The sequence below is a fragment of the Cottoperca gobio genome, chromosome 14 (genome assembly GCF_900634415.1).
Source record: "Cottoperca gobio chromosome 14, fCotGob3.1, whole genome shotgun sequence".
Classification (NCBI taxonomy): domain Eukaryota; kingdom Metazoa; phylum Chordata; class Actinopteri; order Perciformes; family Bovichtidae; genus Cottoperca; species Cottoperca gobio.
Genome location: NC_041368.1, coordinates 20,863,891 through 20,880,491, shown reverse-complemented (window position 1 = coordinate 20,880,491; position 16,601 = coordinate 20,863,891). Strand labels below are relative to the sequence as shown.

The window sequence follows — 16,601 nt, the reverse complement described above, 5'->3', positions numbered from 1 at the left end:
ACATTCTCCTCACCCCACCTCCCTCTGCTTCCCGCTCCAGCCCGAGGCGAAAGAAAACAGGAGTTTTGAGATTGAAATTTTAAGGATTGCAAATCAGATCCTGATCTTGTTTGGGTGTTCATTCAAGTGTGACGCAATTTACATTTCAAATCCCCCCCCCCAAAAAAGAATCCAAGACACTACTTAAACTGTGAACCTGTAAAATAAATGTGTTTCCTGTTGATTTTAGCTTGTTGATGTTTAAAAGGGGCATTCCACCCATTTTACACATCAGCGTCAGTTTAGTCATGAAGGATCTGAAGGAGCTTTACCGTCTATAAAAACATAAACCTAATGATGACATAGGTGTCCCAGTTTCAGCCTACAGTCTACAACTCTATAAGTGAAAGCTTGCATTACAAACTGGGGACATGAAGTTTGATAAATGTGGTCATTTACAAGGCAGGGAGGGTCTAATTCACTTCATATGATTCAGATGGTTATTATTAGCAGTGGGAGAAAGCGTTCAAGACGGCCTCATAGTTTGTGATTTTGAGTCATTAGGAATCAAAAGTAACAATCACGGGCAGTTCCTTCTAAATTATATTTAATATCGACTCTATTCCAGTCAATTTATTCAATAAAAAATAAATCTGGTCGCACCTTCAGAGGACCAAGACAGCAGATACAATAACCGCAAAGCACACCTCGGGCAGGGGAACCAGGCCCTCCAGTCGAACCTGCGGACCCCAACCAATTGTCTCCCAATAACTCTTTACATTCCCCTAACATTGCATGAATGCAGTGTAATAAAAAGACACCACTGGTTGTATTATGGGAAATGTAGGATTCAGCATATGTGGAGCAAAATACTTTGCCTTGAATTGAATAACAAATACACAGCTTTTGTTGGGAATGTATGATTGTTTTCAGGGCTGCGCAGCTATTGACCAGCTGAATTAAAATACTAAACTCACTACACAAACTGTGTCAATACCTTCCTTTTCACAGACTACAACAATGTTCATTGTTACATTCACAGAAAGCTCCGAGGCTTCCGCTCGAGAGGAAGACAAAGTACACCGACAGTCTCTATGATGTGATGAAAAGACAGTGAAAACAAGCGACAGCAGCGAGTGGCAAACAACAACTACAAAAACAAAGGCGGTGCCGCTCCATCTATCCTGAATTAAGCATTTTTCTTTTTTGGTTTTCCCTCTGACTCAACAATGATTGAAGAGTGCAGATGCACCGAGGGAAAAGGATAGATTAAACAGGGCCAACACAGACTGATCTCCCGCATAGAAATGTCAGCACACGAAAGAACTCACGGCAAAAAGGAACTAATTCAAAAAGCAGGTTTCTGATGAGAAAGAGGCTTTCATTCCCTCATGACAATAGAAGAAGCGCCAAAGAACATGAATTAGAGTGAATCTTTTAGGAGGCAAATGTATTCAGTCGATTTATACTGGTATGGCTTCTGTGTTTTACTTGTTGGTAAAGTTTTGAGTAGTAGTAGTAGTTTCCCCAGAGCAACGTGCAGCGTTGAGCCCCAGAGAAACTAAGAAAACGAAACTTCAACAAAAGTTGCTTAACCTGGTTCTACAAATAAACCAGAGCTCGGCTCAAGGAATATGCAAACACAGCCAGTGTAAAAGCTTCACATGTTACTGAACCTTCTTATTTTTTACCTGCAGCTGCACTTTTTCTCTTTTTTAGTTTTAATGAGTTTATATATTTTGCTTTACTTGAGGCGGGGCCTCCTATTATTTGCAACCTTGCCGCTGTTTGAGTAGAAATTCAGAGCCAAAGTTACTGATGTTACTAGGGTTCTATGAATTCTGGATGACGGCAGATTATAGACTTTAACCATCTGTAGTGGTCGAAAAAGATTGAAATAAAAATCTCCACCGAGAGGCAGTGAGGTCCAGATATGAGACTCAAAGAAAGGGGATTTCAAGCTGCACTTCAAGCAGTTAACACACTTTCTGCATTAGATATTAAAACACGTGCAGAAAATATAATACTATATATTGAATATATGTACTGTAACGTACACCTTCAAGACGACAGATATGTAACGTTCATTTTAATAAACTGGAAAATTGCACCAACTGTATACTTTTGATCAAATGTACGTATTTAAGCATGTGAAGTGTATTCACATTGTATAGCACACTCTTAGTAAGTCTATGTCAGAGGGACCTGAGTTAGGTTAACATGACTTTAGTGTGTCACTCTGACAGTACACGAGTGCTCAGTAATCTACATTGCGAGTACACTGCGATATGGGTAGAAATAAACCATTCATTTCACATATTTCACTTACAAAAATGTATTTTCAGTATGTAACACTTTTCACTGAAGATTAGAGCTTGTTGAAAACTGGAATTTGAAGCGACACGAGTCCAAAACGTCCTTATCACCTCTGTGTTTATGCAGAGCTTTAACGGCCTAAGATAATTCACTAGACCAAAAAATGACATCACTTAGCATTCAACAGGCCAGGCCAGCAGATAACTCCCCCTTATCACTGCAGCAGGATGTAATAGAGTTGAACTGTATTAAATTATTCTGCAGTTTTTTTTTTGTCCAGAGAAAATATTAGCATTTTAGATAAATTACCAAACCCCAGCCTTTATCTCACTTTTTAGAACTTATTATTTTACACACTGCCTCTCAGTTTGGGGACAAAAATAAGCAAAGATAATGGATGGTGCTTTATATTTCATCCTGAGTGTTATAGAACGAGTTTATGAAATACAGTGGGGCTTTCCTTTCAGACGGCCATCCGGCAGCTGAAGTGTTAGAGGTCTTTAATCAACATTTACTGGAGTGTCCAATTATACGAGCAATTTTATTGATGCATTAGCAAAAAGATGAATGTCTTTATTCAGACGGTTTTGAGGGATGTTGGCGTGACCCCGTCTAAAGAGGTTACAGAAGTTACAGACCAGATGCTAGGGAGAAAGACGATTGCTTTTGATACGGAGACACAGGCCTGACCAGACACATTAATAGCTCTCTGGCAAAAATAAATCAATCGAAATGCTTTTATGTGTTCTTAAACATCGACCCGCTGCTTGTCTTCTTTCTGAGAAGAAATGTGATTGTTTGACTGAAGTGAATGTACGATGCCATTGAGAGGTTTTCATCCCTCGTGACAAAAACACCTTTGTATTCACATGAGGCAGAATGAACACTGTGTTGCAGGTCATTGTGTTCTGGACCAGAGATTCTCACACTTTTTGTCTTGTGACCTGTTAAAATACAGATATGCCAATTGGCTGTGGGCATGTCAACCAGAAAGTGATTGTTTCCCTTTTCAGAGTATTTGTTCTTTAATACATTTATATACCTGAGGAGGAAAATATTTCAAGAAAAAAAAAAAAAAAAGTTAACTTTTTTATATTGGTTCATTATCCCGTTGATCATCTTATGATCCCTCAAAATATAACGTGTGACCTCTTGGTGAGCCCCAGGTGCAGAAGCACTACTCTTCCCAGCAAATCGTCATGCAGGTAGTAATCTTCAAAGACTTTGTCTCTGCTAAAGCTTCTTCACCATACATCCAAGAACAAAAGGTATTCTGCAGGACTGTTCAGGCAGAAAGCAAACAAATTATGTCAGAAACGACATTGTTTTCTCCACAAATGATTTAATGCATGTCCCTCCTATTTTTCCCATAAGGTAGCACATATATTGCTATACTGTTGTAATCTAGTATTAATGTTTTGGACAAGACGTGTTTCTGCAGCCTTGTTGTGAATGAAGGACATTATAAAAGGTTTTAATGATAGTGGGTCAAACAGGAAGTCTCTGACTCCTCGCCATGTCCGCTTTCACCCCATCCAACTGGATATTCTGCCCTTACATGATCCCAGATGATAAGATATAATTAGATACACCAAGCACTCAAACAGACCCCCCCAAAAAAACACAGAAAACCCTGAGTGCCTGCGGTAATGGCTTCGTAAACAGCCCGCTATTCTGGTAAGTAATGACCTGTGAAAGAACCCTTCTGTGAGCCAGTGGCAATATCTAACCGATGGCTTTTGGCCTGCTCATGACACTGACGGAGTGGGACAGGTGGCAGAGGCTGGAATGAACGCCGCTCAATGCTTCTACACCCGAGAGGACTCTAGCGCTGGGCGACGTAGAGTCGGAGGTGCTGAAGGGGACGCAGGAGAAACTGGAACAACAGAGCTGAAACTTGCTTTCGGGGAGTTAATTTGCTATTTGTTTGTCCTGCAGGGACTTTAATTAGTAGTTGTGGCAGTGTAGGTTATTGTGGAGTCTCTACATATGTTGCAGCAGATCATGTCAGCCAGTCAATCCATCAAGATACTAGAATACACTAAGCAGCCAGCTGCTACACTCAGAGGCACAAGTCTGTTGTAATGAACTGTATACAAATACGACAGTATAACAGCTGTACATGCAGTATATGTTATACTGTTTATACCAACCAGGCTACAAATAGACCAGAGATTCTCCCTTGAATATGTATTTTGAAGTCCAAATTCCAAAACACGTGGTGGTTGTACGCTCTGTAAAACATAGTTTAACTTAACAAATGTTTGGGCTACATTAGCTAATCAACCAGGAGGCTAATGCAACAAAACAACCAATGTTGACATGCAACTGCAGTAGCAACTGCTAAGGTCAGTGATACGGGTTATAGATAGCTTCCTGCCTTTGTAAGATGATGTATAAGCTATAATCATTTATATTATGCTGGACGTACGAACCGATACTATAATGGTCATATTTCATTGGTCAACGCAATAATAAATAATATTCCACTGTTCCTTTTAATCTTAATGTATATAGCGCTAATGAATCCAACACACATCCAGAGAAATACCAGCTCCTCCCTCTCTCACTCGAACCTCCACCTCTTCCGTCATCCTCTCGACAGCCGTGTTACTTGATATACAGGAAGCTTTCATTACTATGGCGACGACTTGATGCTGGGTGTGCTGATGACCAGCCGCGGGTCATCTCACGAGCCCGTCTGTCTGCCTGTTTTGTGTCACCGCGAGACTAAAATTAACTTTATGACGTTGAGGTCGTAAACCCCGAGTGTCACGTCTTTTGCAGCCGAGACAGAAAAGCGACAGGATGAAGCGGCTGCAGCTTTGTACAGATTAATAAAGGAAAGAGAACCCGAGTCGCAGCAAGGTACAATATATTGAGAGTAAAAATGTAATTACTTTGCACCTGTTTTATGTAATATTTCTCAGGGGAAGATCGTGCCATTTTAACTGAAGTGAACTACATGATGGGTACAGATCCAGAACAGCGATTGACCTCTGAACTGAATTTCATTCGGACTTAATTTTGAGAAGAGAAACTGAATATGTGCAAAATCAAAGTCACGGTTTGCTTATTGAGGGAAGCCCAGTAAATTATTAAATGACTTGGAAGAGTGCACCACAGGTACCACGAGTACTGCACCACACAAGATCGGTCAAACTTCTCAGAGCAAAGCGAGTTTTAAGAACATGCTGACATCGTGCTTACTGCTGTGGAATCGACTAAACACAATGTTAACCAGTACACGTCATCCGCTGGTCTCTGATAATACACACACATGTGTTTGAGATCCATGAGAAAAACGAATGGTGGAATAACTACTTTTAGCTTTAGTCCTTTCCACCATCCTCCTCAACATCGCTCAGCGACGACTTGACATCATAGAGATAACTAAAACAGTTCCCAGAGTATTATTACTTCCGGGCTGTATTTTCTAAAATCACCACCTAATTTTCAGTTTGTAAGTCAATGCCATTGACTCCTTCAACACATGCACAATCATAGCTCCAAGTTAAAAAGCACCCTGGTTCTGCCACTATGGCAACACTTACATCTCAGTGGGTCCAACTCCCTCCAGCACTTCTGACATACAGTATGACTAATCTGTTTCTAAAGCCTTTTATCCAATCAGTTTATTCCCCTGCCATCTTGTTTTTACTCAAACCAATCAATACATTTCCCTTTTTGTCATCTTTACGTCTCTCCTGTATGAACGTTTAGCAAACTCTAAAAAAGGCTCTTACAGTAATCACATTTAGTAAAACTTCACTAATGCTCCACTTGGAGTTTCAATTCCTTTTCCCTTTTTGATCCTGTTATCTAGTTCTTTCCCTTTACATAACCAGGTAAAGATCTTTGAAATGGCCATCATTGTGTGTTTGTGTTACATTTCCATGTACTGAATTTCAAATAACCATCTCATGTTATCTTTGACGATTGTGAAATGACTGCAAGACGTCTTACAACAACAGTTAACCAGAATATTATGTTAGTGCTTTATAATATCAAATCAAATCAAATTTATTTATATAGCCCAATATCACAAATTATACATTTGTCTCAGTGTGCTTTACAGACTGTACAGGTTACGACACCCTCTGTCCTTAGACCCTCGCATCGCACAAGGAAAAACTTCCTAAAAGAAACCTCAGAATTAAAGGGGGAAAAATGGAAGAAACCTCAGGGAGAGCAACTGAGGAGGGATCCCTCTCCCAGGACGGACAGACGTGCAATAGATGTCGTGTGTACAGGATAAACAACATAGTACAAATATAACATTTGACAGAAAATTATGTTGTGTTGAAAAAGAGAAAGTTTGGATGAATCCAGGAAAATGTCAAAAAGGCTTCCCGGTGTCCAGCAGGACCAGGGCAGCAGGCGCAGCCACGATTCATGATCCTGACGTAAACTTTATCAGTGGCAACCTGCCACATGAGACACAGAAACTCCGGGGATGATGCCCCGGATGATGAGTTAGTAACATACATTTATATAAATGCATACAGATAGAGAGGGAGAAGAAGAGAGAGGGAGGGGAGGAGAGAGGAAGAGAAGGAAGAGAGCAGGGAGGTGTCCCCCGGCAGTCTAAGCCTATAGCAGCATAACTAGGGGCTGATCCAGGGCAAACCTGAGCCAGCCCTAACTATAAGCTTTATCAAAAAGGAAAGTCTTTAGCCTACTCTTAAATGTGGAGAGGGTGTCTGCCTCCCGAACACAAACTGGAAGCTGAATAACCTTTGAAAACAACAATATCTCACTCATGAATGATTCAGCCACAGCCTACATTTTTAGTTTTCAATTTTTAATTTCAGTAAAGGTTTACTGGAAGCTTATATGATTCATTGTGTAGTAGACATGCCTGCACATCAGCCCACTTTTGCACAACAAAGTCTTCTAATAGGAGATCAAGGTCGATGGCAACAGAGGTGACGTTTCACCTACTGCAGACGAATGCTCATTTTAATGGCGCATCAACAGATATTCAACTGCGACCGAGCCAGTGACACAGAGTAGCACCTGTAAACAGTGAGCGGGTTCACTCGGAGGATACAGTACATCAGCAAGACTTTAGCAGATGACTCAGGAAACAGATTGAGGGCAAAACAGCAGAGGAAAGGAAGCAGACTGGCATCGTTTCCCCTTCTGCATTCAAACAAGACGAACATGTCCGCCCCCCTGTGTGAGTTCCATGTCAGCCAGAGGACATGACAGGTCTTCTGATAGAGACGTGCGGCTGCGAGGATACATGACATGCTTTTTAAGATTTACGTCTCGTTTCTCTTTAAAAAAAAAAAAAAAAAAAAAAGGAAAAGATCTCAAATCAAATTGTTACCATGAGCGACAGAAGACAGACAGGAGTAATGAGCACTGGCACTGTCAACCAGTTCCTGAAGCTTAGAGTTTTAATTACCTCACGACTTGCATTGAAAAAAATTATAGTTTAAGACACATGCTTGTGTGATATGTAAAATTGATGCCATGTTTCTTCCAGAGAAGTAGATAATAAGCAGCGCTGTGAAAGTTGCGAAGACGTAAATTAAATCAAATCACTGTTGCATATCGTTTGATTTCGCTGTGGATTCTCCTTTAGTTGATATAAAGATTACTATAAGAGATAGAGCGACTGAACAAAAAACAATTGCTTTTTTTGTATGATCTTAACTCTTGTTTTCTTCCCAGTTGTGTTTTAGGTCTAACGATTCCATCTTTATTATTTTTCTAAACGTATAGTTACTATCCAACCCCTCCCACGCTAACAAGAGCAGAAATTGAACCCGACTCTGGAGTGCAGCACATTTTTAAGTGTTCAAACTACATCATTTTGTAAAACAAGCATATCATTATCATTCCCAACGGGCGAAAGCAAAATAAGGCGATTGGAAAACAATCCTCCCTTGAAGACCGAGCTGGGTGCAGCGATGCTCTGCAGTGATGAATCTGAAATTCATTTCCCAACTGGGTTACTGTGGGGTTTTTCTGGTTGTTGTTTTTTTGCAGTGGCAATGATGAAAGACACACAAAATCACACAACCACCCCAGACGGCGGTTAAACCATGTTTTTGTTTGAAAATTAAATGTTGCTTCATCTCCCAGCAGGCCACGGTGAAGATTTACAAAAACATCCAACACAATTAGAAGAAACAGAAATACTTACTTGTGCTCTAGCTCTGTTTGCCAGACACAGAAATGGCACCGGGGCCATCTGTGGTCCATTTAATTGCACAGGATTATGGTGTTCGCTAAAAGTGAACACCCAAAAATAGATTTGCCTTCAACTGAATAACACGGGTGACAGCTTCACCTCTGACCCCTGACCTCTGAGCAGAGATCAGGAGAAACTTCCCTGCAGCATTCATTCAAAGATTAAAAGACATTTTGATCCAGCAGGATCTTCTTCTGGTCCGTCTACTGATGGCTTGTTTACTGACAACTGGGAAGTTTCATTTATTAGGCCTAGTTGTATTGTACTGTATATCCCTTTAATGATTCAGTAACAAAACACATTTTATTTCATTGAAAAACATGCACAAAAATGTCAACAAATGCATGAAAATACCGTGCTGGTTGAAACACTCAAATAGAAAGGTTTTTGTTTAATGCGACGGAAAAACTACCATGCATCTCAATTGAAGAATTAGGAGCCTTGCCAGACCGACACATGGTCACCTTGAGGGCCCGGCAGGCTAACATGCTGATCATGTTTTTACTACACGACGGTTTGACAATTATCTCCTGACCTGTGGCGCGTCAACATCGCTCTCACAATCTTTCCTGCCACCGTCCAATTAAGCGCAACACCCTCGGTATGAAAACACTGCAGATCGGCCGTTTGGGAAGAGAAACGGGCTGACAGGACAGCTGGGTATTTAGACTGAGTGTTTTCTGTCACAGCAGAGGAGAGCTGGTCCTTCAGTCCATCAGAGAGGCCGGGAGGACGTGTCAGCGGCCGCTAATGTCGGATAGCTTGTTGACTCTGCGGGGGCGGAGGGTTCTCGCCAAGCGGAAGCTCGACCATGTCTAAAGGGGATCTTGTTGGGTCATTAGCTGGAATAATTGATTATTTATAGTCAGATCAGAGATGACCTTGATGGCCAGCGCTTGGGTGGACAATTGCTCAGCTGTGGCAGTGTATAAATCAAAGTGTGATTTTAATCAGGGAGGGAGTGCCAAGCTGAATTGAGAAGTAGGAGGAGATGTTAATGACGCCAGTAGATGTAGGCTAAGCGGAGAGGATGGCTATCAGAAATACAAACTGGTCACAGCGTGCGCCTACGCAGAGATGAGTCGATTAAAAAAATACATAATTCAAGATGAAGTAATAAAACGTGAACTTGTAGGACATGAATGCTGCTTACAGAATAAAGATCAATATCTTAGAATCACGTGTCATATTTATGAATACTTATCTCAATTGGTACTAGAAATACTGTATACACTATGCATGTGGACATATGTTTGGGTAGTTTTGGTCTGGGCCTTCTTTTCATCGTTTCCACCTGGCACCTTAGATCCGATGAAGGGGAATATGAATGTTTCAGGAGGATACAATGATATCTGAGAGAACAGTTAGTGGAAGGCTCTTCCCTGATTCAATGTGACAATGCCCCACAAAGCCAGCTCCATAAAGACAGTCAAAACAAATCACATACGGCTGTAATATACAGGTGTCCACATACTTTAGCCAGACAGCCTTTATTTTCTGTTATAATCCAAATCAGAAATAATGTAAAAACAGATTATTTCGCTCTCCAACAGTGGTCTGCATGTGTCATGCCTACTGAAAACCAGGAGACCACGGAGTGGACGGGAGGCACCATGCTATCTCAGGCCTCAGCATGACTCTAAACGACACCATTAAACAAGGTCGTAATTCTCATTTTATCTGTGCCCACATGAATGCCGAAATGATGACCTCCCGGAGCGTTGGCGAGACCGGGTGCTTGGACTCGGCGAAGAGAGCCAGCGGGGGAGCATAAAAGGAATGCAGATAGCCAGAGGGCGGCGTTATTAGGGGGCAGAGGCAGCCTGTTCCAGCCTATCGTAGGTGAAGACCCCCAACAGCAGGATGGTTTATGTTGGGTTATTTCAGACAAGATGAATAAAACATCCTCTGGTTCCCACTGTGGGGCCAAGTTGGAGCTCATCAGGCCAGAGCCAAATTCAATGTCAAATAATGTCAGTAATACAGAGTCAACAGCGCGCACTGTGCCAATGTACAATCCTGCTGACCATTCACTGCTAATGGTAAGCTCTTTATAGGATAACTCTCTATCTGTCTGTACATCTATCCAACTATCTATCCAACTACAGCTGCAACTCATGAGTATTTACATTAGCCTAAATCCATGTTGACAGTCCAGTCCAAAAGCCAAAACATAATCAATGTATAACGTAAACAAGTGAAAAAACAGCAAATCCTCACATTTGAGAGGCTGGAAGAAGCAAATATTTGGTATTTTTTAATGTGATTTGATCTTGTGACGGGGGACTGTTAGAGGAGCCTATGCTATCCAAGGCAAGGAAACAGTCTGCACATGCATCTCAAGTGTAGCTCTAACTCTAGTGCTAACTAATGAAACAAACACACCCTGACATGTGACAGCTCTTTTCATTGATTGCCCTTTACGTATACTACTTCACTTTACCGTCTATTCTATAGTTGACACAAAACCTTTCTTCTAACCTTCTGGGAAGTTTCACAGAGAGCCCCCGGCCTTGCTCAAGGGCATCACAGTGGTGGAAATGAATGAGGGGCAAGTATGGCTTTTACCCTTTTAAGTATCTAACGGACCTTCTGATCACAAGCTTCTTTAATCTTCACCCACGAATGTAATGTTAATATTGGCACTTCAGTATAGAATGTCAGAACACCTGAGAATCTTTTTCCCCAGACACTTGTTCTTTTAAGTGGACACGTCTTTAGTGTGTTACGTTTTTTACACGGCAAACAGGCGGACTGGATTCAAACCCAGCTGGCTGCGGTGAGGACTTAAAGCCTTAGTACATGGGGTGCACGCTCGACCAGGTGAACTAGCAGGGCACCCAAGTGCATCTTAATTTAGGGAGACAGCAGTCGCCGAGTAACCCTCGGTAATTAAACTGTGACCTTTAACAGCAGACAATGTGTCTCACTTTTGCAAGGACACTACATGAAAGGGGCATAAGATGTAGTGTGCATGTTCATGCAAAAACATGCATACGTTAGCCCATTAACCGTGCACACACACACATGCACGCACACACACTGCAGCCCTCTTCTAGTCCTCTTGCTATTGTCTCCTGACAGCATTTGTTCTTCTTTTCTACCATTGTCTAACCTGTCAAGCCCTGCCAAAATATGTTTTCTGTCTCCCTATGGCTCTGTGCACACAGACACTACCTTCCAATTATCTGAAGAGAGGCAGACAGAAAACTGGGTTGATAAATCTGAGGAACTTTTGACAGTGAAATGTTTCACAAGGTGCTTCTGTTCCTCCTTTCCTCACCTTTCTTTTTCATGTATCATTTTCCTGATCCATCCTTATGCGTCACATAACTCAACCCTTAGTTGCCTGACTGCTCTTTTCCTCAGACAAAGAGGCTCAGAGCTCGCAAGGCTACAAAAGGCGACGACTTGGTTCTAATTACCAAAGTTGCAGCATCACTACCGTGTGTGTGTTTGTGCGTGCGTGTACGTAACTCTGTATGGACCTGAATGTGGTGGGTTTGAAGTGGGCATGCTTGACATGCGCGCGCGTGCGTGTGCGTGTGCGTGTGTAGTGTTTGTTTGTTTGTACACATATCTCAGGTCTAGCCATCTGCCATTCCTCAGCATTGTTCAGGGGAACAATGCCCTGGTTAACTGAACACGGTGATTAAGCTGAAACCATCTCTGGACCATCTCAAACCATCTCTTCCTCCGTTTCAAGCAGGAATCATCATGCGTTGGTGGAACGTGACGCGATAAATATTCATAATTTTAAAAGGGCAACTTTACCCTGATTTGTGTTACAAAAAATGTGAATCTACTAAATATTATATAAAAATAATATCTAATATGGATATGTGAAAACAAAAACGCAATCTTCAAATGATATTCCCTCAAAATATTGCACATTGGATTTTTTTTAAATGTTGAGTTAGTATGTACACTACATTGTGTATCACTATATATGATTTCATCACAATATGATTACATTGACAGTGGATAAATGATCATATTGATTTATCGACCAGCCCTGCAAAGCGAATTGTTTCCACAGCTATATATAGAGAGACAGTTCTGACTGCTGCTGTGCAGTGGTTATTAATATTGATAGGATATGTTGTATAATCACTAAAGCTCATATGTCTCCTTAGAGGCTAAGCTAATAGCAGAAAGCATTTACAGGGTTTCAAATGACACCACGAGGGCCATGCTATCGTTTTCAAAACAATTGGGACAGGCGCCAAAGCACCAGCAGCTAAGGTGCACTTTTCTCACTGGCTAATGACCATAAAGTGAATATACATCTACTATTCGTCCCGACCACTAAATCTGCAGAAAAAAAGCTTCTTCTCCATCATGGCGGTAACCCACAGCGGAGATGATATAATGTGATCGTAAAAATGTGGTGTGGGAGAGGTGGAAACACTTCGCTTTTCTTCCCCCCCCCCATCAGTGGTAATTTGTTTTCCCCAGGAGGTCCCAAGGCCCGGGTTTTACCCGCTGCCTCGCCTGCTTGGCTCCCAGCATGCAGTGGGGTGCAATGAGCGCGCAGCTCTGGTTCATATCCGTCATTGTAATGGTTTCTGTCCTTACTTGGAGGCCTGTGGCCATTGACGAATGGTAAAGGAGTAATTTATTTACATTGCTCCATTATCATATATTCTTAGTCCAGTCTTGTCTCCACTGAATACTGATTCTGTTTCTTACATCATGCTGCCTATATGCTCCATCTGTCTTTCTCGTAGTTATATCTGATAACCTGTACTGCTTACTTATTAATTGAACCAGAACAAAAAGCTTTTGCTGAAAATGTATTATGCTGTTGTTCAGTCCCGACCTGGTGTGCATTAAGCACGCACGTGCTCTTGAATTGCCTCGGGTCATCATTGAATTATAAATCCTATTAATAATTGTAGGAATTAAAACCTACAACTACACAAAAAGGGACGATGTATAACAAGACAAACATGAATAAAAAGTTTAAAAAAAAACAGAAAATGGAAAAAAATGAATAGCGTCACATATTTTGTAAGTCCCAAGTTTTAGTTTTGCAGTTTTCAGCCTACAACGTCACTATAATGGCCCTTCTACTGCCATGAAGCCAGTGTCTGGTGTTTTTCTTCTTGTGCTTCACTGAGCTGAACACTGTTTTTAGGCCTGTGACTGTAAACTACAACCCTACAACACTGCACACACAAAACACAAGCAGCCATGCACAGTTACAGTCAGAAGCCACACAAAACTATTTCAAATGCGTTAAAAAACACAAAACGATACGTTAGGCTCACAACAATAATACCATCAATTATATGTGCTAAAAAAAAAGATGTAGGAAGTTGTAGCCAGCACATAATGTCACCACTGACAAGAATTCAAACTGGAATGCACTGAACTTAAACTGCAACAAAACAACTGCACTGACCACTCACATTGCTCATCATCATTTCCAATGATCTGTAGGACATGAGCTGACACACACATCGACACAATACACAAGTGATCCAAACAATAATACTAAAGGTCCTGAATTGACAGCTAATAGTCCATCTAAATTAGTATGTACTCACCGGTCACAGAAGAACACTGTTGTGTGATCTTTGGAGCTCGTGGAGCTGATTGTCAGCTTTTGCGTCATCACTCCTGTTTCTTTCGCAGACGTAGGCAAGAAATACTTGCATGCAGCTGCTGACTGGCAATGTCAAAGACGTACATAACAGCTTGAGTAAGTCCAGAAAAGCATCTTGATATGACCTTAATAACACAAATGCATCACGCATTTAATCCCATTCTGTGCTTTTTCTTTCAATATAGCGTTTTGCCAGGTGAAGTTCAGCGGACAAATTATCGTCATTATCAGACTTTTTTTTTTTCTGCATCACAGTCGACTTCCACTCTTGCTCGTTATAACGGAACGTGTTGTTTTACTCGTCTTAGGTTAACGTGTAGTTTAGCTAGTTTTACCCAAACAGGACGTCTCTGACGCTCGAGCCTTGAGCAACCAATCAAAAGGCGGCGTCATCTGGGGTCGACTTTCCATGAAATTACTAGAATGATTTATATTTTAATAGAAATTAGATTAACTTTCATACAAACAAGAGGTATTTGTATTGTTGTTATTATTATTATTATTATTATTATTATTATTATTATTATTATTATTATTATTATTATATAGTTAACTGGCTATTTAACTATTGTTTAAAACCTTTATGATTCACTAAAAACTTTGCTTTTCTGGGCCACCCCACGTCCCACTGAAAACTGCTCACAAAATACATTTCCGAGAACACATGACAGACTCACCACACATTTACAGATCAAGTCATGGCCTTGTTAGTGCCTCCCAAGAGTGACAGGAAGCTTGCTAAATGAAAACACAGCACTCTTAAAGGTTTAATAATTGACATTTTGCCTTTGAGGCATTCAAAGTCAACTAAAGTACGAATAAGACGTGTTTAATAATACACACACTAAGCCAGGAAAAAACATGAAACTCACCGTGCATCTCCTGTCATTTAACCTTCATGCAGGAGCAGTAGAGCAAGTGACACATACTGTAAGATAACACAATTTGCTCGAGGACATTTTGGAGTAACAGACAAAGAGATAGTTAGAAAAGACAGAGAAAACTGGACGGGGTTGGAGGTGGTTACGGTATTTGACAGAAAAAGGTAACGCCGTGACCTTTTTACTGCTTTGTCAACCAATTTTAACACATTTTCACAAATTTGCAGTTCCATGAATTTATTTATTCTTAAAGAGAGAACAGAATGATTCATCAACATTTCTCTTTTGACCCTTTGAAGGCCCCAAACCTTTTCAAATATGCCATTTTGCTGTGTACACCATTAGGATGAGAGAGACATCACAAATATAGACATCAAGTCCATCCTAGCTGCCAACAAACTTCTTAAAACAGATGCAAGATGAGCGAAGCATGCTGCAGACAAGACACGCTCAACAGCATTGACTGTCCGCTTTGTTGTTTCCTGCAGACTGGCTGCTTCTTCAGTGGTTGCGGAGGCTTCACTGATGCTGCTAACCTCAGCTGCAGGCGACACGCTTTTAGGGTAGACAGCTCATCAAGCTAAGCAGTGTGATGATTGACGGATCAAGAACTTTAGAAGATGAAGCTGGAGAGGGTGCACATTTACCTTTACATGTACTCTAGGTGATTTAACACATTTTCAGGCTTTGGAAGTAACAGCCAATAATGTGGACGGAAAAGAGAGATGAAGAGAAATTCAATGGACTTTTGGCCGGGTGGCAAGAGGAGGAAATATGGCAGAGAAGGGATAATGAGAAAGAAGTAAAGAGATAGATGTGGAAAAGTGAAAGCTGGACAAGGGAGGCTGTTACGATCCTGCTCGAGGGGAAAGGGAAGCAACATAAAACCAGATTTTTCTTGGTAAAAGTAAAGATATTTATTAACAATAAGTTAGATCGGTTTAATACCAACAATGTTACCTTAGCAAAACAAAGGTAAAAAGGGCTTAGTGGGTGGTGTTTAACTCAACGAATATAACAAAAGAGATCTTAAAACATGAGCAGTAAGTTAAACTTCCTTCATATATGAAACCAGACTGAAAGAACTTACTAATGAACACTTGTTAACAAACTTAAGCACTAGCACCCCTGCTACACCTAGTGTCTCTAAACAGTCTGAGTGTGTGTGTGTGTGTCAGTATCTTTAAAAACTACTCAAGGTAACGTTTAACAAGTACCTCGTATGCACTCAATTTCACAAAGACAATGTAATTGTTATTACATATATGTTAGCTTAGCTTTTAGCATTAGCGAGAGGTACGTGGGCGACTGACAATCTGAGCCACTGTAGAGCTGGCCATGTGTAAGTACAGTCAGGTCCCTGTAGTGCGGCCTGGGATTGGAGGGCTGGGCCAGGTATCGCTCCAATCACGATCCCCCGACTCGCCAGGTGAGAGAGGCTGGGCACCACGTCAGCCAATCACATCCAGGGGACATCACATCTAAATCAGCATATGAAACACAAACTATGCGGAAGGTTTACGGGGGCAGGCTTAACAGAGGCCTATCTTCTCTCATATGTCACAACATGGTTGGGGGAGGAAAGGCTCTGTTCAGCCTCTGGGAGAAA

General features: G+C 41.2%; 1 protein-coding gene across 3 annotated transcripts in view; it reads right to left on the bottom strand.

Annotated features, from left to right (window-relative positions):
* The window catches only part of sgcd (sarcoglycan, delta (dystrophin-associated glycoprotein)), a 229,072-nt gene that overhangs the window by 194,817 nt on the left and 17,654 nt on the right, over positions 1 to 16,601 (bottom strand). The window contains exon 1 of one of the 3 annotated variants that reach the window (XM_029447796.1): positions 14,053 to 14,236. The exons of the other annotated variants lie outside the window; for them this stretch is intronic. The gene's annotated coding sequence lies outside the window, so the exon portion shown is untranslated. Of the gene's footprint in view, positions 1 to 14,052; positions 14,237 to 16,601 lie in introns of those variants that run through there. 3 annotated transcript variants of the gene reach the window in all.